The sequence below is a fragment of the Drosophila virilis genome, unplaced genomic scaffold, assembly GCF_030788295.1.
Source record: "Drosophila virilis strain 15010-1051.87 unplaced genomic scaffold, Dvir_AGI_RSII-ME tig00000084, whole genome shotgun sequence".
In the NCBI taxonomy this organism is placed as follows: domain Eukaryota; kingdom Metazoa; phylum Arthropoda; class Insecta; order Diptera; family Drosophilidae; genus Drosophila; species Drosophila virilis.
In genome coordinates, this window is record NW_027212796.1 from 47,713 (window position 1) to 69,261 (window position 21,549).

At 42.6% G+C, this 21,549-nt stretch overlaps 1 long non-coding RNA gene and 1 pseudogene across 1 annotated transcript; both read left to right on the top strand.

Moving 5' to 3' along the window:
- The first annotated feature begins 1,068 nt into the window (after positions 1–1,068).
- Positions 1,069–20,452, top strand: LOC116651843 (homeobox protein araucan-like; annotated as a pseudogene).
- Positions 20,453–20,582: 130 nt separating this feature from the next.
- Positions 20,583–21,198, top strand: LOC116651853 (uncharacterized). The gene is made up of 3 exons (XR_004304863.2): positions 20,583–20,629; positions 20,696–20,787; positions 20,859–21,198. It is a non-coding gene; the product is annotated as an uncharacterized lncRNA (long non-coding RNA).
- The last annotated feature ends 351 nt before the right edge of the window (positions 21,199–21,549 follow it).

The following is a 21,549-nucleotide window of genomic DNA, read 5'->3' on the forward strand; positions in this document are numbered from 1 at the left end:
ACATAAAGTTAATTTGGATTTTTTAGTAGCGAAAAGTATATAAATTTAAGTCAAACAGAGTCGGGTCGTGCATTTATGACCACGGCACACTCTATTTTTGCCTGAGTTGTACTAAAACTTAGTGAAAGGCTTCTCTGAGTTATACAAACTGATTTTAGAACCTAAAAACATTTAATTATTCACTTTTGAACGATTACCAAATTGATATTTAACTTAAGTCCTTTCGAAGTCATGAAAATCGGAGAGAAAGGCGCTTTAAAAAACGTAAGGGGAGCATTTGAGAGGTAGGTTAATAGTCTCCATTAAAAGGAGATCGACAGTAATTCATTTGTCAAATTTTTAGATACTAACTAAAAAGTATCTGTAAATAATTAATACATTTCATTATTTGAGATCATAACTTCATACTTGCTTTGAAGTGAAATGTCTCAGAGATTAAAGTGATTTTTGCCATCATTATATCGCCTGCCTAACTAATTACTCTATTTATAAGCACTCAATACATTTTTAAAAACTATAGTGCACACGTAGAATTACCCCAAGCTTTGATTACATATCCCACTATAATAACATATCTGTATAGTTTATAGAGGAGTTTTTTTAAATGTTCATTAGTGAAATATGTATTATACAAAAATCTGGTGCATATTACATTAGGATTCAGCATTATATGCTCTGTTCTTTAAAAACAATCTATGTTTCTTCGAAAGTGAATTTTAGCCTGATATTTTCAGTTTTCAGATCGTTGCATTCTATAATATACAAATACATACATATAATCAAGGCTGCATCTTTAAAGCAAACAATCGTTTTGACGCGGAGCCGAATGTGTCTGTAAATATCTGTGTGTGCCTGTCTGGCTGTGTGTTTGTTACCAATCGCACGATGGTTGGCATTCATTTGTTGTAGGATTGAGCCATTGTCACCGATTGTCTCTGGAGCTGGCGCCTGATAAGCGCCGCAAATTAAATGAAATATATTATATAAAATAGCTTGAGGCGTTTTGTGCCACGACTCTCAGAGAATTTGAACGTCTGAAGCCGTTGCCAGCTCGAGGGAAATCTTAGTATGCGAAGACAGGCTGGTTGGAAGGCGAGCAATGGAATCCGTCGTGAAGCTCCTGTGAGTGAAAAATCCCCTCCGCTCCAACCGCTGCCGCAAGCCTCAGCTCTGGGCCGGTCTATGGCGTCTATGCCGACTGCCTGACAACAGCTCCGATCGTCGATAGCTGGAACGTTTGTCTTGTCATGGTGGGGCTGCTGCAGTATAATTGGCAATTGGGAATGGGCTTATTCACTTTTATGACTCTTTTTTTTCTCTTTTTGTGTTTTTTTTTTTTTTTTGGTTTGCCAACTGGCGACTGACACTGACTGCGTCTGTTGCGGGTCTACGACTAGGTCTATCTATTTCAGTCACATCGAAGTCGTGGCTGGCTAGTTGTTTAGATGTTTCCTCTTTTCTTTCCCACTTGGGCTTCTTATTTTCATACCCTGAACACATTGGCGAAAAGGGTATAATGGCTGTGTGCAAATTAATATAACAGAGAAAAGCAGGCCCTTTTTTGTGTACATAAAATATATATATTCTTGATAGGTCTTAACAGTCGAGGAGATCTAGTCAAGCTTGTCTATCTGACTCAGAGTCTTTAATACTTAAGAGATTTAAAATTTGGAACGGTTGAGTTTCTTAAACATAAATTTTAAAGCATCCACAGATCCAGAATATTTTCCTTTAAAATACTTCATACATCCACTTTGAAAGGAGCATTTCCTATAGAAGGAAGGCAGCAGCTCAGCTCTCGATTCGAGGGTATCTCAGAGCCGGGCTCTTTTGTCTGGAGTATTCTTAATTGTTTTTTTGATTTTGTTGCCTGTCTCCAATGGGTCCCTGTTGACCCCCGGCGAGTGGCGCCTAAAGTTACATGCGAGCTTATCGAAGTTGCCAGCCAAGTCTTTCCCCTCAGCCGCCTCCCCACCAAACGGATTGAACGTTAAGATCGGCCACAGCTGTCACAAGGTTTTTGAAAAGTGTTTGAGATTTATTGTGGCTCAACCTGGACAAGTGTTGGGAGTTGGACTGAGTAGGCCGCAGCCTGTGTGTGTGTGTTTGCACACACAAGCAGCAAACAGATGTCCGGCTTTCCAGGCAGGGCCTGGGATTGTGCCAGTCCTTGGCAGCCTTTTAAGTACTCTCCTGCCATCTCATTATCGAACCATTACCAAATGAGCAGTGCGCATTATAAATGAGCACATAAAACATAAACGTTGTCGCTGCGTTCGCTGAGCTCAAGAGCCGATTATTGCAATTTAACACCCCCGCCGCTCCGCACTGTCGCACTTGCAGTAGTCGCTGTCATCCCCGTCCCACTCTCCCTCTCGCACTTTGACGGCACTCACACGTCAAAATGTCGTCGCCGGCCTCGTCATATGTTGCTATTTCCGTAGCGACTCGCATCCAGAATTGAGACCGGGAACTCACTCAGATGCCTGTGGAACGGCTGCCTTCGGCGGCTGCGGTCAAACGGTTTAACTCGCACCGGGATTTCGGCTCGTTTCGCTCGGCTTAGCTCAGCTCCCAAGTGGGATTATGTCACTTTCCTACTGACATTTGCATTTTGATTGACAAACTCATTTGGCAATCCACAACCGAAGCGGCTCAGCATTATTCTGTCTCGTCCTGCGCCACCCCCCACACCGTATCCGGCAGAAGGCATTGTTTGCCAAAGCGCTTAAAAGAATTTACCAATTACATCTAAACACGAGCCTGGCAAATACATTAAATGTTTGTATGTCCTTTGCACTTGCAGCCGATTACCATTTCGTGTTTTCAATAGAATTCGTATGCAATAATAGGTCTTATGACGCGGCTATTAGACTGTCAATTAAAAAGATCTATTTAAACAGTTAAACTTTTAAACAGAAAGGTATCTACGTATGAATATGCTGTGGTGTGGTGGCTGAATTACCTCACAACTTTTGAGCCCAATATATCCTCATAAGGTGTGGGCTTTTACAAAATGCGGCAAACACGTCTCTAATTTATTTATTAAAAAGTGTTTACAATTTTTGAAGTATTTTGTGCCGTGAGCTTCAGAAGCGAAGCAAGTTATATTCAAAGCAGAGGTCTCTAATATATACTTATAAACTTTTACCCTAATTGAGATAAAGTTCTAAAGGGCAAAACAATTGCGAAGTTGTTTTTGAAAATTCAACTTTAAGCCCCAAATGTTGTTGCTCAATATAAAGATGGTTGCTAGGACAACATGATCGATTTGAATGTTTATTTAATAGCGTGCAATTTTATGGATACCAGCTAAGCACTTCAATATAAACATTTTGGCATTGTGTAATGGAAATCAATTATGTAACATTGCGATATTTCCCTTTGACAATTTTTATGTATTCTGACATCCATTAAAGTCGGGCCTGCTGACAATGACAACAAAAACAACAGCAACAACAGCAACAACAACAACAACAACAACATCAACTGCAACAATGCCAAAAACAATGGTCGCGTAGTGCGTGCCCCATCCACAGCAACTGCGACTGTTACTGCCACTGCCACAGCTACTGCTACTGCCACTGCCACTGCCCTCGTCTTCATCAGGCAGTCGTGTCAGCAGCGAGTGTTGTGACAGTTTTGTCGCCTGAGTTTGCAAGCGAGAATAATAAAAATGAAAATAAAAATAATTCATTTTGCATGGTGGTACTTTTTGCTACAATTTTTAGGGCTTGGGTTCGGGTTTGAATCTGGATTTGGGTTTGGGTATGGGTTTGGGTTTTTGGCTACGGGCACTCGAATCATTGCCGTTACCATTTGGCAGCTATTTTGAAATTGATATATGCATAAACCGCAGTGACAGATGTTGCAATTAAAACGGCATAAAATGCGCGTCCCTCAGCCGGCTAATGGCTGAGAGGGGTGCGGCTAGGGGAGAGAGTGTGGCGCGGCAGGCAACCACCGCGTGCATTTGGATGACATTTATGCAATTCGAGTGGCGCGAAAAGTGAACGCTGTCAGCGTGACAGTCGGTCGGACAGCTCAATTGTCAAAATAGGTTTAAGTGGCGGCAAACTGATTTGTAAAGTGGAACTACTCTTGACGTAACCGAGATGCCTCTTGATTGAGCCAGCCTGGTAGTCAGGAGTTTTCTGCCCAGCCCCCCATCCCTTTACCCATGGCGCACCAAGGGTGGTCAATGTGGCGGCCGCAAATGGAAACGCCCCATGTGGCTGGCACTCGTCGTCGTACCGTCATGCTGACCCATTGATTGATTGCATTTGACTCAGCGCCCGTTCGTCCGCCTCCCGCTGCCCGCTGTTGTTGGCAAAAAGTGCAGCTCGTAAAACGCGCAACAGAGCAAATATTGTACTTAACACCCAGAGGGACACTTTGAAGTGGCTTTTGCTGGCGTTCACCTCCATCTCGTTCCTCTGCCTCGGCCAGCGAGTCGCCATTTTTCCTTCACATCCCTTTAAATTTGTTTACGCGAATTGTTTTTGGTCATTTGCTGCTTTAAGCCAACATACTGTTGCTCTCGTTTTATGCACTTAAAGTAGGGTATTATCATTTTGTCAGAAGAGAAGTCCTTATACGTTTTTAAAAAGTATCTATAATTCTTGTATCACGATTTTTTTTTAGGTTTCTCAATCTAGATCAAGCCCATCATTTTAGAGCTTCACGATGTTTCTTTAATATGAGGAAAACGTTATCAAGAATATCAATATCAAATCTAACTACAGAATCGGAGTAAGAGCATTTCTTAGCGTATTTAACGTTCGGCGTGTCGTAGTCAGTTGTTTTTTCTTGTTTTGATTCTCGTTGGATTTGGGTGGTACTTGCGCCTTGTATGTATTTGTTACAACCATATATCTTGCGCTTGGCAAGGACACGCCCATACCTTATGGCGCAATTCCATCATGTCAGGCACACTTTTTGGTTTTATAGGTTAATTCGCTTTTATTACATTATCATAAAAAGTAAACAAAACAACACGAACTTCACCTCACCTCGCCGTGGACTCGACCACATCAGAGCACACAAATACAGTGAATACGCTCTTGATGCGCCCGCTGTGTATGTGTTTTAGTTGGCTTTCTGGCTGTCGCCCTATAAAAAGCAGCTCGTAAAATTATATATTTCGAATATGCTGCTCTGCGGTAAGTTCGTTTAAGTGCAACATTTTTTCAAAATTTTATTAAATCTCAGATGCATCTGATTTCAAATATAAAGTTCACCAAGTACCTTAGAGAATTTAATACAGCAAGAGATCAAAAACTTTTGTCACTTTGCCACAAAACTTTAAAGTACATTCGCAAGGTAAAACTAGTGCCTATTAGCTAATTGGCTCTAGTCTTAAAAAATAATGTCTGGAAGAATTGTATGCATGTTACATGCTAGATAAGATAAACACTTTTTAAACGATGTTAATAGATTAGATATTATGTCTTCCTTAAGTACTTCGAATGCAGCTCAAAGTAAACAGGGTTTTCTAAAGCATATCAATTGATCTGTATCGCAATGATATACAAAATTTATAATAATAATAATATGAACTTGATTTTTATAATTGCATTGAAAATCGAGTTTATAAATGAATTACTTTTCTATTTATTTTACTTAATTTTCTATTGTATATATATATTTTCATGAAAAGTAGCCTCTATCAGCCAAGGCAAAAAATGTATATCTGTTTCCTCAATGCAATTAAAAAGAATATTTATTATTTCGTTTAAAATATGTCAAAAGAAAATTAATGGCGAATATGAATAAAAATATGGCACAATGGCTTTCAAAATTTTTAAAAATATTTTTAGATTAAAGACACAAATAAATCATCCAATTTAATGTATTTAACCATGGTTAACTGTGCGTGAGCTCAGATAAAAAACAAACAAACAAAAAATATTATATGTTGATTAAAAAATTATAAATATATATATATTTGGGAGTGCAGGCCATCCGAAATATGTGTGAACCTTTTCTTAAATATTTAAAAATTTTTTTAATAATCTTAACATAGCCTCAAATTTGTATTGCAATTTTATGGTATATTACACGCTAACAACAAATTAATCTTACTTAACGTATTCACATATAAAATGTATGTGTATATAACTCATAATATTAAAAAACTTGTATAAAAGTTTGTTTCTGTTTGATATATATTAACTTTTCACTTAGTTTAGCAATAAAGCAAAAGGTAGTGCACTGTACAACTGCTGCTTATCTCTTTGAACAGCACTTATCTAAAAATATAGGCCAACCTATTTTTTGTTTTGTTTGTTTTTTTTTTCATTAATATTATTTTGTTGTTGCTACGTCACGATCGTTCATGTTGAATGAGATTCGGCGTAAAGTCGCTCGGCCGAAAGGTAAACAAACATCAGCGACTAGCCAAACAAAACAAATGGGCGTGCCCAATATGGAAACACTACCCCAGGCCACGGGAAAGCGTCCAAATAAGAAGTAATTAATGGTCGTATTTCCATTTCGTTTTTGCTTTCTTTTGTTTGGCTCAAATAGTAGCTGCTGCTGCTAATAAAAGTCGCACCTGTCAATGGAGCAAGCGATTGAACAACACAGAGAACTGCCTGACGTCACACACACACACACACACACACACACACACACACACACACACAAACACACGAATAGCGCATGGAACGCTCTGATTGGTGGTAAGGTGTCGCACTTCCAGGCAGCCGTTGCCGTGTTTGTTTTCTCTCCTGGCTTGGGCGGAAAAGCGGGCGAGCGCACGTGTGTGTGTGCGTGAGCGTTGGTGGTGTGCGTGTGTGTGTGCATTGGAACGATATAGTCGACACCACCAGCCGCCAGTAGCACGGCTCGGAGGGCGTTGCCGTCGAACGTCGCCGTCGCACATTTCCAGCCTGCCTCTAAACAAGTCCATTTCCATTCTAGTTGGAGAGAGAGCGCCTAGCGTTGTCTCGCTCACGCCCTGCACGGGCCCGATTGCAACGGAATGCGAGTGCGCTGAGCAACGGCATTCGTATTAGCAGCTCTCGTGCCGGTTTGTGAGTAACCATCCGCAACCAGTTCGTGTTCGAACGTACATTGGTGAACATCTGGAGCGCGCAACCGTCGCCGTCGTCGTCGCCGTCGCTGACTCCGGTCTACGTTTCGTTTTGCGTATGCGTTTGCGTTTGCGTGCATCTAAAATTTGTATCTGTATCTGTAGCTGTTGCTGTAGCTGTGTATCTGTATTTGTGCGCCTGTCTGTGTGCGGATAAGCGTTGCAATTGTTATGGTTATGTTTATGTCGGTATTGTTGTCGTCAGTCGCCGCTACGCTCAATAATCCCAATGTTGATTCTGGTCTGTCGCTCGGTCGGTGATTGTGAACTGAGCTCGTGTTTTCAATTTTGTTTATGCGTGATTCCCCAACGGTAAAATTGTCACCGTGCAACGTACTAAACGCTATTGGGCAGAAAACTTAAAGAGATCGCCCATCGCATCGAATTGAACTCCCATATCGAATCGCATTTGATTCGCGCAACAATTCTGGTGCTAAAATACACACATTCATAGTACTTAAAATAATTGTTAATTTAAACTAAAAATAAAGGAAAACACAGCTCAACTAAGCCCAAGTTTCATTGGCAATGGCCGCTATACACAATTTGGATATGGCGGTTTTCCGTCGGCATCACAGGTGGGCTATCAAATTTCCAAAAACCAAAGCAAAAAAACATATACGTACAAATTTTTATAACTTGAGACTGTGTTGTCACTCGTTAATTTGCATATTTCAAAAAAGAGAAATAAAATATTATAGTGATAAGTTTTTGGCGTATTTAATGAGACATTTATATAAAATTCTAATTCTAGCTTATAAGCTCACATTATTATTAGAGCAATTTCTTTCTCTCTCACTAAAATTCCCTCTCCTAAAATGAGCAGATAAATTATTAGCTGGTAGTTAAGTTTTTGAAAAACTTTTTCATTCCCATGCTTTACTCTCACCCGAACAATTGGCTTAAGCAAAGCTCACAAGTCAAGTGGCAAGCTGAAGATGCTGCAGAATTAACTGTGAAGGAGGGGGCCAGGTGAGAGTGGGAGGTGGCAAGCACACGCACACACACGTACACATACACACACACACACACGCATACAGTCACGCACACACACGGCGGCTGGACAAGCAGTTGAGCATGTGAAACTGTTGAAAAGTCAATAAAATTCAATTGCTACGATCGTAAATCATAAAATTTATAACCGTAAAGTGACAGCTCAGAGCAGGCTCTGGGAATGCGCCTGCGCATGCGCTCACGACGTACGTGAGCAGGCAGTCAATGAAAGCCTGTGCAGGCCCAGCAGCTCGCCGGGCCCAGATGCTGCCACACCGATAGTGGAATCAGTGGCGGCAACGGCTACCGGAGGTCCAACATCAGACGTTCAAGCCAAACGATCGGTGCACAGATCCAACAGACAGATCGCAGCGATGACTTAAAGGCTGAGCAAAAATGTAGAACTCGGCGACAAGGCGGCCCCACGATGTGATCTACTTTACATTGGGACTGCATTCCCATTCCTGCACTGGCTACTGGTCCCGGCGAGCAACGCTCATGTGGCGCTTGCAGTTCCCACTATCAGCCTGGTTATCTGCCGCAGCAGCGGAAGTGGAGCAGGAGATGCGGGCGTGAAGGAGGAGTAGGAGAAGGAGGTGAAGAAGATGGAGGAGCTGGGACATTCCCGTTTTGCACTGGAGCCGCGCCGTAGACGCAGATGCAAGTCGGAGATTAGATCATTGAGCTCTCTGCGCTTTTGCGATTCAAAGAAATTGGTAGTAGTGCACACATGGCCAGCAAGGCCGCCGCAGCGATCTTATCAGAGCCAGGGTCTGCCTTGTATATGCCTGACTGCCTGACTGCCTGGCTGCCTGTCCTGAGCGAGTCGATGTTGTCCATGAGCGTGCTGTCCGCATGGGCGCCCTGTTCACATGGCCAGGCTGGCGCTTCCTTCTCAGCTTCAGCTTCCTTTTTACGCAGCACTCTTGACCATTGGATGCGCTCATCATGAATAATGCATTCGGGCACGGTGCGGCGGAATCTGCCATTCGCATAGAACTCCCTATATGGTGTCGCCTATCAGATCAGTTGTCATAATTCTCATATTCTGTTTGTGTGAGAGAGCCCTCTGACGCTTCATGGGAACGCTGAGTGCAGATTGGCTGGCTGGCTGTTTGAGGTCCTTTATGGGTTTCCACCTTTTTTATTTCACATTTTTTTAATGTTTTTTTTTTTTCCTTTTTGTACTCGTGTACACATATATTTATTTTTCACTAATTAAAAAGCGCGACAAAAAAAAGTTGAATCAATCATTTGTTGAAATTTGATTAATGGCTGTTCTTTGATATACAGCCAGACGATGTCGACCTCGAAATTCAGTTATGATTGCTGCGCGGCGGGGCATGAGTCATATTTTCATATTTCTCATAGCTTCCATCGAAATTTCTAATGTGTTTCTTTTTTTTTTTTGTTTGCCAAAATATAGATTTTGGCTTATTATCAGCTTTGAGTGTGTATGTTCTTCTATGTTGTACAGTTTGTGTCTCAAGGATTAATTTCTTAATCGGAAATATACTAGCTCAAAATTAACTTAAAATTAGAAAATTCGCATTTGAAAGGGGTCTAAGGTAATAAAATGATCCGATTCAGGTACTGTAACCATGTTGTGCAGGCTTTCGTATAGTATATAGAGATTAGAAATGTTTCACTTAAAGCAAACCTCGGCCCAATCCTATGCTATATTAAAGTCGCAAAAAAATATCAATAAGATCGTACTAGAGTTTAGCGTATATATCCTTTAGTTGTTTCTGATGCTGAATGGGTATTTAAAATGTTGGATATGTGTGCAAATTAAGATACATGCAGTCAGACATTTTGGGGTGCAGCAACAATCGACAGATTATGTTAATGATTCCCAGATAATTATGAGTTTGAGCTGGTCGCAGACCGAGGGTAGCCTTCAACGGGAGCTGTAACCAAGAGGCGTATATATGACCTTTGGGCTAGTGTCTGCAGTCTGCAGTCTGCAGTCTGATAGCCAAGCTGAAGTCAACAACAGCAGCAACAACAACAATAACAACAACAACGACGACGACGATGGACGGCATTCGATCAATTTGTAGCTGTCCATCAGCAAAGTATTCAACTTAATTATAGGTTTATCGAATTATTTTTCGCAAAAAGGCAGCCGGACAGAGAGAAACACTCTGGAAAAATTGTAGCAGACCAACGTTTCGGGCTCGTTTCGCAGATTGTCCCGCGGCAATTTTCAGAAGCATTCGGATTGCATGTAGAGGCGAAGCTGCTCTTCTTCTTTAGCCTGTAAGCGTTGCCTGCCACACCCTCATTGATTTCTGGCATCTTGGGCTGCCGTCTGCACAGAGCATGGGTCCGGGCATGGGTCTGGCTCTGGCTCTGGCTCTGCGACTGGAACTGGGTCTGGTCCTGGGCTTGGCGCATTTTGCATATTAATTGCCGTGGCGGGCAAACGTCCAAGCGACTGGCGCATGCCATTGGCGAAACGCTTCAAGATGGAGAACATCAACTCTTAAATTTAGCTGCTGATGCTGCTGCTGCTGCTGTTGCTGCACTTTAAATCGATTTGCCGGGGTAATTGATGTAGCCGACATTACAGCAGTTCGTCAATGGTTTGGCAGTGATGTTTGCAAATATGGCGTACCGCGATTAATCGGTTGCAGGATTACGAAGCCGCGCACAGCTTCTGTACTCGAACTGCCTCTGGCGCTGATTGTGTGTGTTAACACCATATTCGCTTACATGTTATCGTTGCCATCGTGTAATGGGCCCTGTCTGTCGATTTTTCAAATTAAGCCTACGACGACCAGTTCCTCCATTGCACTCAAGAAGCTATGACGACCACGTCTCTCTCTCTCTCTCTCTCTCTATCTCTCTGACAGAATATATGTAGCTACGACCGGTCCAAAAACACGTGCATCAATATTTATGAACTCTTTGATGGTCGTTCGATGAACTGAAACCAAGCGCCAATTGCAAAATACTACAAGAAAATCCGCTGGAAAAACACACACATCATGCGTATTCATCGATCGTTCTAAGAACACATGTGAATACCGAATCTTGTTTTGCTATCGTATAGCAAATAATAATTCTAAAGAAAAAACAAACAAACTCATAATAATGTACGTACTACCTTTTTAAATGAAATTTAGATTACATCTACTTATATATCAATGTGCTCTGTCTATCGAAAATTTAAAATGTTTGTAACATTTTTAGTCCAGTTCAATTTTACTTTGTCTGGAGTTGAAATTGTTTCCTTGTTGAAAACTCATTATTTTTATTTTTATATATTTATATTTTATTTGTATATATTTATTTAACAACTTTTCACGCTTATCGCGCTTGTTAAACATTTTGTATAGGCGTACAAGTGTATTTTTCTTTATTAGAAAATACAAAATTTTAATTATGATAATTGATATCGTTTTAAGTGGTAAAAAAGTTATCAAACCTCTCAGAACACATTTGAAGTGCACGGAATAAGCGGTCATTCGAGTGTCTTTTGTTAGACTTGGCTGCTTATCACGATGCATTTCCTGTGTTTGTGTTTGGGAATTGAAAATTAAATTCGGAATTCGATTCGATGCGATTCGATTTAGATATAACATTCATTAATTATGTAAACCAGTGGCGATAGCTGGACTTCTATTCGAATACAAGACATAAGTAATTGATAAAAAGGTATATTCATTTGAATCTGTTGATTATATTATCGGGCCATTCATTCAGCTGAGAAATCCGAATCCGAATCTGGATCTGTATCCAAAGAGGGTGACAATTTTTCCACTTTAAATCAAGTCTTTGAGACTGCTTCTGTGGTGCGGCTCGCTTCGAAATGAAGTGGTGCAAAGATAATGGGAATGGGACACACATAGAATGTTGCGTATGCGCATGTTGTGCCTGAGTTTTTATATGCTGCTCTGCTCAATCTCAAGCTTCTCAATCTTTTTGGTATTTTGCAGCTCCTACCACCGAATGTGACGCAGACACCTGAAGACGCAGCCGCGAACGTGAACGCGTCTTCATTGGTGATGACAAACGCGCCGGCACTGAGCCCCACGGGTGGTTGCCGACTGTCAGGCGAGCCAACAGCCTGGCGGAGTTGGCGTTTCGGTGGTTGCGGGCGCCGGGGCCGGCGTTGCCGGTGATGCCTCAACGGGCGCTTTAAGTCCAGACGCGCTTTCACAGAACTCCAATGCGGCCACGGGTTCAACTGTGGCGGCTGGCGCTGTCTCTGGCCCTGATGCGATGCCCGGTGGCTCCCTGGACAGCAGCGCCGTGGGCACGACGCCTACAACGGGCAGCTCATGCTGCGAGAACGGTCGTCCTATTATGACCGATCCAGTCTCTGGCCAGACGGTCTGCTCCTGTCAATATGACTCGGCACGTCTGGCGCTATCCAGCTACTCGCGCCTGCCGGCGGCCAGTGGTCGGTGTCTACGGCTCCCCATATCCATCGACGGATCAGAACCCCTACCAGAGCATCGGCGTAGACAGCTCCGCCTTCTACTCGCCGCTGGTAAGTGAAAGCCAAGACGGCTAAATGGATTATCTCCACATATGACTTTAATTGTGTAGTCAGCGGCATTTTTGTCCCAGCGCAGACATGGCCAAAGACCATAGACAACAAGTTGGACGAGCACGGGCTCTGGCACGGGCTTTGGGGTCTAGAGGGCAGAAGCGGGGAACGTGGACAACAACGGCTTGTCAATGTAGTCGACTAAATCGAATTATCATTATGGCTGACTGAAGCTCAGTCAAACCTCATTTAGTCGTTGCCAAAGCAGCTCTCCAGCTCCAACTCAGCTCGTAGTTGTATCAAAGTTATTCCTCTCTCTCTATCTCTCTTTCTCTCTCTCTCTCACTGTCTCTTTCTCACACGCCCTGTCCATCTCATTCTCTGGTGCTGACTACCATTGTGATATTCGATACTTTGCACAACGAAGGCAAAATCATTGGAAACAAAACATATTGCCCCATGGCCTCAATTACACTCCCAGATGAAGCTTGCCGTGTATTTGTATGTGTGGGCTAATCGAGCTTATGCTTTTGTATGCATCTCATTCACACATACACACACACGAGCACAATTTGTGTGGCTGTGCCCTTTGTATTTTCTAAGTGACCACAGAAATGTACACGGCCAACATGCACACAGTTTTAAATGACATACTAGATGACATATACTACCCGTATGGAGCTGGGGCTGGAGCTAGACGGGCATGGGCATGGTTAGACAGGCAATACGAGGCATACACGTTTAGTTGAAGGTAGCACAAACAAACAACATAAATATTTGGCCTTTGAAGCGAACTACATGCTGCCAATTAATAGGCCAATCAGTTAGTTCATGTCTCCAAATAGTTCTTGTCTAGAACACTAAATTTTAATATCAGCTATTTTATTAGAAATCTATCACAAAATAAAAAAAAAAACGAATATTGAAAGTGCTTTTCATTTAACACAGGAAAGTAATATGTTGAGGGAAGTAGTCCGATATTTGCACATGTTTAGATTCGCTTTTTCTTTTCTTTTGTCAACTAGAATGTTGTCGTATGTATTTTTTGGCAGGCGTCAGACGCTGAGCGCTTAGGTAGGGATCGAAACCCGTAAAGTCATAGGTATATAGACATATATAATATAAATTTTTTTGTGATTTAAGACAACTAAAAACATGAGTTATTCTTTTGTGCAAATAGAGGCGGATAATATATGTATAGGAAGGAAAGCCCATTGATGAATGAGAAGGAGAATGAGGAGTGCTTCATGCTTAAGACAGACATAGTTTCTTAAGTAAGTAATAAGTAAATAATACCAAACCTTTGAGATTCGGAAAGTTTGCGTATCGCAAGCGACAAGAGAAACTGAGACAGCCAAAAAAGGGGCAGGGGAATTAATAGCATGGAACGGCGACAGCAGCCAGCAATGTGTCATGTAAATTGTTATTTACAAAGAACAGGAAATTCAAAGTGAATCGTTCACGTTCCTCATGCTCATGCTCCCGATCTGCTCGCTGGCGTTGTTGTCGCATGCACCTGAGCGCGGTCGCTCTTATCCGAGTCTGCTTTTAATTAAGAAAATATCATGGGCTGTTCGCTCGCGTTCGCACATTCGTTGCGATAAGAAGTCGCTGCTCATCATTTTGTACGCTCCATGCCCAGGTGGGTGAGCGGGAGATAGGGAGAAGGAGAGAGAAAGAAAGAGAGAGTGAGGGAGTCAGCTGCTGGGGGTGCTAAATATTGAGGTCGTCTCGTTGAATAGCTGAAGATCTGTGCTGACATTTGACTGTTGTTCAATTGCTGCACCCGGCACAATCACGTAAATCAGAGTTCATGTTTGGGTCGGCCTTCGTTTGATATGAACATGTTGAGATTGAGTTTCGGCGATATCATGTCCGATACCTGTTTCCCTGTTTTCCATCTTTCCGTCGATCAAATGGCATTTTGATAAATATATTTGTCACTCGCGGGCGGCGGCTTCGGCGGCGGCGGCAAAGGCGAGTTAAAAAATTAATAAACAATGGCATACATGATGTTAGGCAATTAAAAATGTTAATGCCGTTTCATAAATCAAGAGCCGTACAAAAGCCAAACTCGCGACTCGAGTCGGCCAACCAGATTGGCCGCTAGACTGCCCATACCGCCGGCGACCTGCTCTGGCCAATAGTTGTCGCTCATAAATCCGTCGTTTTTATTCTTTTTTAATTTTTTTTATTTAATTTTTTTTTTTTTTGGGAGGGCATAAATCGCAGTCGCCCAAAATCCAGCTAAGGTCATGCGGCGGCCATCCGATATTAAAATTAAGAGTGTCGCATCCATAACGACAATAATCGCCGTTCCTGCTTATTTAATTTTTGATTTTTGTAGCTGCTTTTTTTTTTTTTTCTTTTTGATATTTGGTTGTTTGTTTGTTTTGTGAACAGTTGTTTAAGTTGTTGGTCTAAATTATGTTTTTGGATACACATCATTCTGTCTGACTATAAAATATGGTCAACGTCAGCGTTCGCTTGTTTCATGGCAAAATATGTTGCCAAATTATAAATTCCATGTTAACAAAATCGTCAACTTTTGGATACTGTGGGAAAATCATTTTGTTTAGCGCTTATGAATCTGGCATCACATTAAGGTCGACCAGAAAAAAAAACAAAAGCTGATTGAATTGCGTAAATTATAGTTCTAACTGCTTATCTATAATTAAGTTGTAGTCAATCTTTGATTTAAAATTATTTTGTTTTTGTTTTTAATCATTTAAGAGCAATCCCTACGGCTTGAAGGACTCGGCGACTGGCACTGAAATGGGCGCCTGGACCTCGGCTGGACTTCAGCCCACAACTGGCTATTACTCCTATGATCCAATGTCTGCTTATGGGTAAGTTATTACATATATTATAAAGGATTCAATTGTTGAACTTCGTTATGAATGTGTAAGGCTTAGAAGGAGACGTCTCCGACTCCATCCAGTATATATATTTATGCATTTTGATATTAATCGAAAGGCAAGTCGATAAAGCCATATCGCTATTAAAGCTTTTGCCATTAAGACATGCATAGATCTGTTAATATATCGGAAATGGCCAGATTAGGCAACTATACATCCTTAGACATTTTGGCTAAGCTTCAAAATTGTCCTTACTTATCGACAGAACTGTATCAAATCGGACTGGTGTATAATATGGCTCCAATTTCTAAGTATTTAATGTTAAGCGATTCTTTCTTGTTATTATGTTATTAAAATTGAAAAAGAAATATAAATTATAAATTTAATTACAGTTTTAGTTAATTACGACTTGAAAGATTTTGGGGGTGCCAATCAAAAGCAATTGTGCGCCCATAATTAATTGTAGAATATTTGCGAGTACTTAAAATTGATTTGAATTTAATTGCGCTGCCCTCGGGGACGAGGACAGGGACAGCGACTGGGACAAGCATCCAGACAGAGGCGATAATAAAATTTGAATTGTGAAAATTTGCTGGAGCGCGCGAAATTATTTATTTATGATTGCGGCGAAAATAATCGCAGTTAATTGCACGCCACAGTGCGCTCTACACACACATGCGTACATATGTCTATGAGTGTGTGTGTAGGTGTTTGTATATATGCACTTTATTCTTATATATGTATGTATCGAATGGATATACGCACACACACGTACATACACGTACACATAATGCACACGCACCAGCAGCAGAATTGACACGGATACGAGAAGCGGACAGTCGTCGGACATGCAACTGCAACTGCCGTCGCGACGGCTGCGGCTTCCCCGTTGGACGACGGACGTTGGCAGACGGACGCTGGACGTGTTTGGACTAAGGGCTGGGGGGGAGCCCCAGTTGAGTGTGCATTGCGTGCAGAAAGCCCATGAAATCGAGCTAGCTGCGGGACTGAGCAGTGGAACTGAGACTGGAACTGGCACTGGCACTTTGACTGGGACCGAGACTGGGACTGAGACTGGGACTGGGAGTGCAACAGCTAGGTAGTGTGGCAAGAGTATAAAGGTGTGAGTAAATGAACGCCATGTTGGCCGCCATATTGAGCGAGAGTACACACGTTGACAGAGACATTTAAAAGAAGAACGGACGGTTGCGCTTTGTCACAGATTGGCCAGTGAGTGTGAGAGAGTGTAGCAGACCGGGTATTCGAGCCACGAAAGTGGGCAGACGGCATGTGGGTGGCTGGATGGAGGGGATTGGCATAAAGTGGTTGCTGATGGCCGGCACAATTGTTGGGTTTGTCAACGTGACGTTGGCATGTTCATGCCTGCTTCTCGCTCAACTGGAGCCAATGTCACTTGTCGTGCCAGGCATTATTTGTTTAAAATGTGTGTTCACTGCTGTAAATTGCTACTAACAGATAATAACAACAACAACAACGACGACAACAACAACAACAAACAAGAGTATGTAATTATAATTGCGAACTAAAACTAAATTGCATGTTCAGTCATATGCTGAACTAACTATATATGCACATATATGTGCACACATATCTGTATATAAAAACTTATAGTCGTCGCCGACGTGGCCGGCACTCGTACATGGGCGCCTCAGTTCGGGCAGTTATTGTTTTTGTGTGAACAAGAATTCGATTTGTTAACAAGATTATATGGCCAGCCGCAGCTCGCAGACTCACAGTCAGGCTTAAAGGCACACACTCACACACACACACACACACACACATACACATACATGTTTAGAACGCTGTACACTGTAAAAATAGAATGCGTGGCAATTAGCAACAAATGAACGGTTGTGCTCGCCAAATTGTAAAACATTAGAGAACAAAAGCGCACTAAATAAACCCATATAGACATACATGCGCATGCATGCATGTACACATGTACACATGTACACATGCATGCATGTACACATGTACATATGCATGCGTGTACACACATGTACACACCTGTACATATGTAGTTGTGGCTGCATCCGCCGCATTGGCAACAATAGCGGTCAGCCTACGCGATAATAATACGGCGGGATTTAATCACCGGCTCTGATGTCCGCAGGTTACGTGCACCAAATTACTGAAATCGTAACATTTGTTTTAACGTTCATAAGATGCTTAGGCAAATTGTAAAGGCAATAAAGCAACAACAAAAACCGAATGTTAAATAGTTTGCCAGATTCATGCCTTATTTTCTTATACGTTTTGAAGTTTTCTCTTGGCCAGCATATGGTATATGCATGTATGCATATATTATTGATTCGAGTCGTCAACAAACTTCATATTTACAGTCGAAACATTATCAACAGCAAGCCTATATAGAAGAAAAGAAAAACTATAGAAAAATCAATAAACATTCGCCGCAAAATATTCGTTTCTTTTTTTTACAAAGTTGAGAGTTGGCAACTTTGAATGGGAATTTAATTGGATTGCATTTGTATCTTCTCCAAGTGCAGCAAATCGATAGCTTTAAGCGCAACATTGTTTTTTTTTTTTTTAAACTTTATTCAGTCGTCAGCTTGTGCTATCCTTGCAGGCTACTTATAAGTACAATGGTATGGAAGAGAGAACAAATTTTGCGAATGCCCAACGTCCTTGTGCCAGACAATAATAGCAAAAACTCAAACATCAACTTCAACGCTGCATAAAAATCAGGCGCTTTTTAGAGACGAAGCAACATTGCAAAAGACCCATAAAAAAAGCACAGAAAAGGACTAGCAAATGGGGCGGGAGCAACGACACCAACGAGTCCGCAACTTCCGAGCCGGGCGCAGAGCACAGTTTCGTTTCGTTCTTTATCTTGTTGTAAAATTCACCGCACAAACTGTTGATTCTGCGGCACCATAAAAATCCCATGAAAAATTTAAAAAAAAAAAATAAAAAAGAAATTGTTGTCGAGCGGCGGGTGTAACAAAAAGGGAACGTTGAAGATGGGTCTAGCAGCAGCACGAAAGTGAAATGTGCGACGAGCTGCTGCACAGAGATGAGTTGCAACAGGAAATACGCATGGACGGGGGAGGGCTTAATTTAGCTAGTAGAGCTTTAGTGCGAAGGGGTTTGCGGCGGACAGCAGGATAAAAATGCAAACGCAATAACGCCGCCTGGGCTCGGAGTCCGGCTCCGGCTCCGACTCTTGCTCCTGCTCCGACTGCTGCTCTGGCTCTCAGTTGCAAGCCCAAACCCACAGCTGACCATACGCTTATGGCGTTGTCGTTCTCGTCCTCGTTATTGTTGAGTTTTTGTTTTTGTTGTTGCTGTAGCCGTTGTTGTTGTGCGCTGTTTCACAACTATGTTTTACAATATTTTGACGTTGTACTACACTGGGGGTGTGGCCGTTGTGGGTGGTGCACAGCGCGTTGGCAATATGAAAGCATCAATTTAAATTGTTCGCATTTTTAATGAATTTTCATGTCGCCTTACAGCACAGTGTAGTTCAGTGTATTTCAAATAAAAAAATTACATGTCTTGACCATTAGTCAAACCAGTTTGTCTCGCATTCACAGTTATGGAGCCAGCTACGATTTGGCGGCGCGCCGAAAGAACGCCACGCGCGAATCCACGGCCACGTTGAAGGCGTGGCTGAATGAGCACAAGAAGAATCCGTATCCCACCAAAGGTGAGAAGATCATGCTGGCGATTATCACAAAGATGACGCTCACCCAGGTCTCGACTTGGTTTGCGAACGCGCGTCGCCGCCTTAAGAAAGAGAACAAGATGACCTGGGAGCCAAAGAATCGCACCGATGACGATGACGACGCGTTAGTGTCGGATGATGAAAAGGACAAGGATGATGTGGAGTCCACAAAGGATTCGCATGGCGGCAGCTTGGCAAAAGGTACTCCCTCGCCGGGGCACAGGTATTCAAGGCAGTGCTAATAGCTGAGCTTTGCTTTCCTGTTTCTTTCGCAGATGTTGCCCAAAGACGAGGAGGAGCTGATCGATGACGAGCAGAAGAGCCTGGGTCAGGCAAATATACTGCGCGCCGGCTTTGGTTATCCTTCGGGCGGATACCACGGCGGCAGCGGCAGTGGCCATCCGGCTGCCTACAACCCGTACCATCATCATCATCATCAGCATCCCGCCTATTACCAGCCGCAACAGACGGTGCTGCCGGCAGCCTTTTCATGCGGGCGACAGCGGCCTGGCCATGGCCAGCAAGCATGGTGAACACAGCGATTCAAAAAACCAGCTAGGCCGGACTGTGGTGTGCCGATTCCAGCTACGAAGCCCAAAATCTGGAGCTTGGCCGACACAGTTGCCTGCAAGACCCCACCCCCAGCATGCATGGGCCAAGGGCAATTAATGCCGCAGCAGCAGCAGCAGCAGCAGCTGCAAGCACAGCGTCATCTGCATCCGCAGTCCCAACAGGAGTCAGGCTTGGGGATGGGCACGTCCCAGGTGCACCAGCAGCAGCAGCAGCAGCAGCAAGAGCAACAGCCGCTGGCGATGGGCAGCCACCTGTTCAACGGAGCGCCATATGTAAGGGCGCATACCACGGCCTACGGGGGTTTTTCTAGGGGCTACGACGCAGCAGCTCCATACTACGAGCACGAACAGTGCCCAATACAACAGTGGCCAGTCCAATCCGCTGCTGCACAGCAACAGCAGCAGCTCCAACGGCACGCATACGCCTACCATCCCTACTACGGTAAACCAAATCCGAGCGAGGCAATGAGATTGGGCTTGGGCCTGGGCCTGGGCCTGGCCGAGTCGGCGGGCCAGCCGCAATTCCCAGTAATTCGTCAGTCACATCCACAAGCAGCAGCTGTCTCAATCCACAGCGAGTCAGCGGGCGATGGCGATGGGGTTTCCCGAAGCCCAACCCGATACTCCACCCCAAACTCCGCCGAATATGAAGGTCTTGAGCGGAGCTTTGAGTCTGCTGCCTACCGCTTCACAAATCCCTATGACCGCTACCTGTCGCAGCAGTAATAGCTACAATCCCGGCTGCAATTACCCCATGAACTTTTCCACACGCCTCAACGAATACGACTACTCATCGAACCATAACAGAGATGAGTTCAGCAGCAGCAGCGGCAGCAGCAGCAGCAGCTCCTCCTCGCACATTTGCAGCGGTCGGAGAACATGTTCAAAGCCGCTATTCAAGAGGTACACTTACTCAAAATAATCTATGCACAAGAATAGCAAAAATACATGTTAACCAATTTCGTTTAGCCTGACGCCTGTCTAGAGAAAGTTGGACAAAGACCTTATGTATTTGCAATATACATATGTATGTGTAAACATATGTACATATTATAACTTAGGTAAGACCCTCCCGCATATATTTGCAATAACTATAAAAACTGATTTCCATTCAATCTATGTACATACGCAGATTATGATTTTTCTGGGCTCGTGCAACAACAACGTAATGGATTGTGTAATATTTAACAATTAATTAATAATAATATATACCACATTGGTACAGATGTACCATACAAACTACAACTACAACTTAATAAAAGCCGTGCATTGTCTTAAACTATATCTGAAGTAAGCATTATTAGGGACAGCTTCTTTTATAAACAGGCACATTTCAACTTAGAACTTAAGATTATAAACTGTGATAAATTTTACATTGTTTAACAGACTTCAAATAAAACAACAACACATCGTCTCTATAAATTTATAATAATTAATAATTTAAATTCGTTCAATACAAATAAATCTTTGTAATCCTAACAAATATTGTCTTTTTAATATTGGGTAAATTTTCATCTTGGTCATATTGCGTTTACAATATGAAAGGTACGAATTAATTTGCCATGTACCTGTTAATTTTTAGCTACAATCAAGCTAAAATTGCACTGAGGTTTGCGTTGGGAATATTCAACACCTATTTTAAAGGAAGTGCATTTCATTTTAAGCACTCGGAGACTCGGAGAGCTAAGCACGGAACGCAAGAAACTTTTCTAGCGCATGGCTACCGTTTCTTGCAAAGTACCTTTGCTTACTTATGATGATAGAAACGCACAGAATACAAGTAAAAACTCAAGATACATATCTGCATAAATACTGTGCTGATT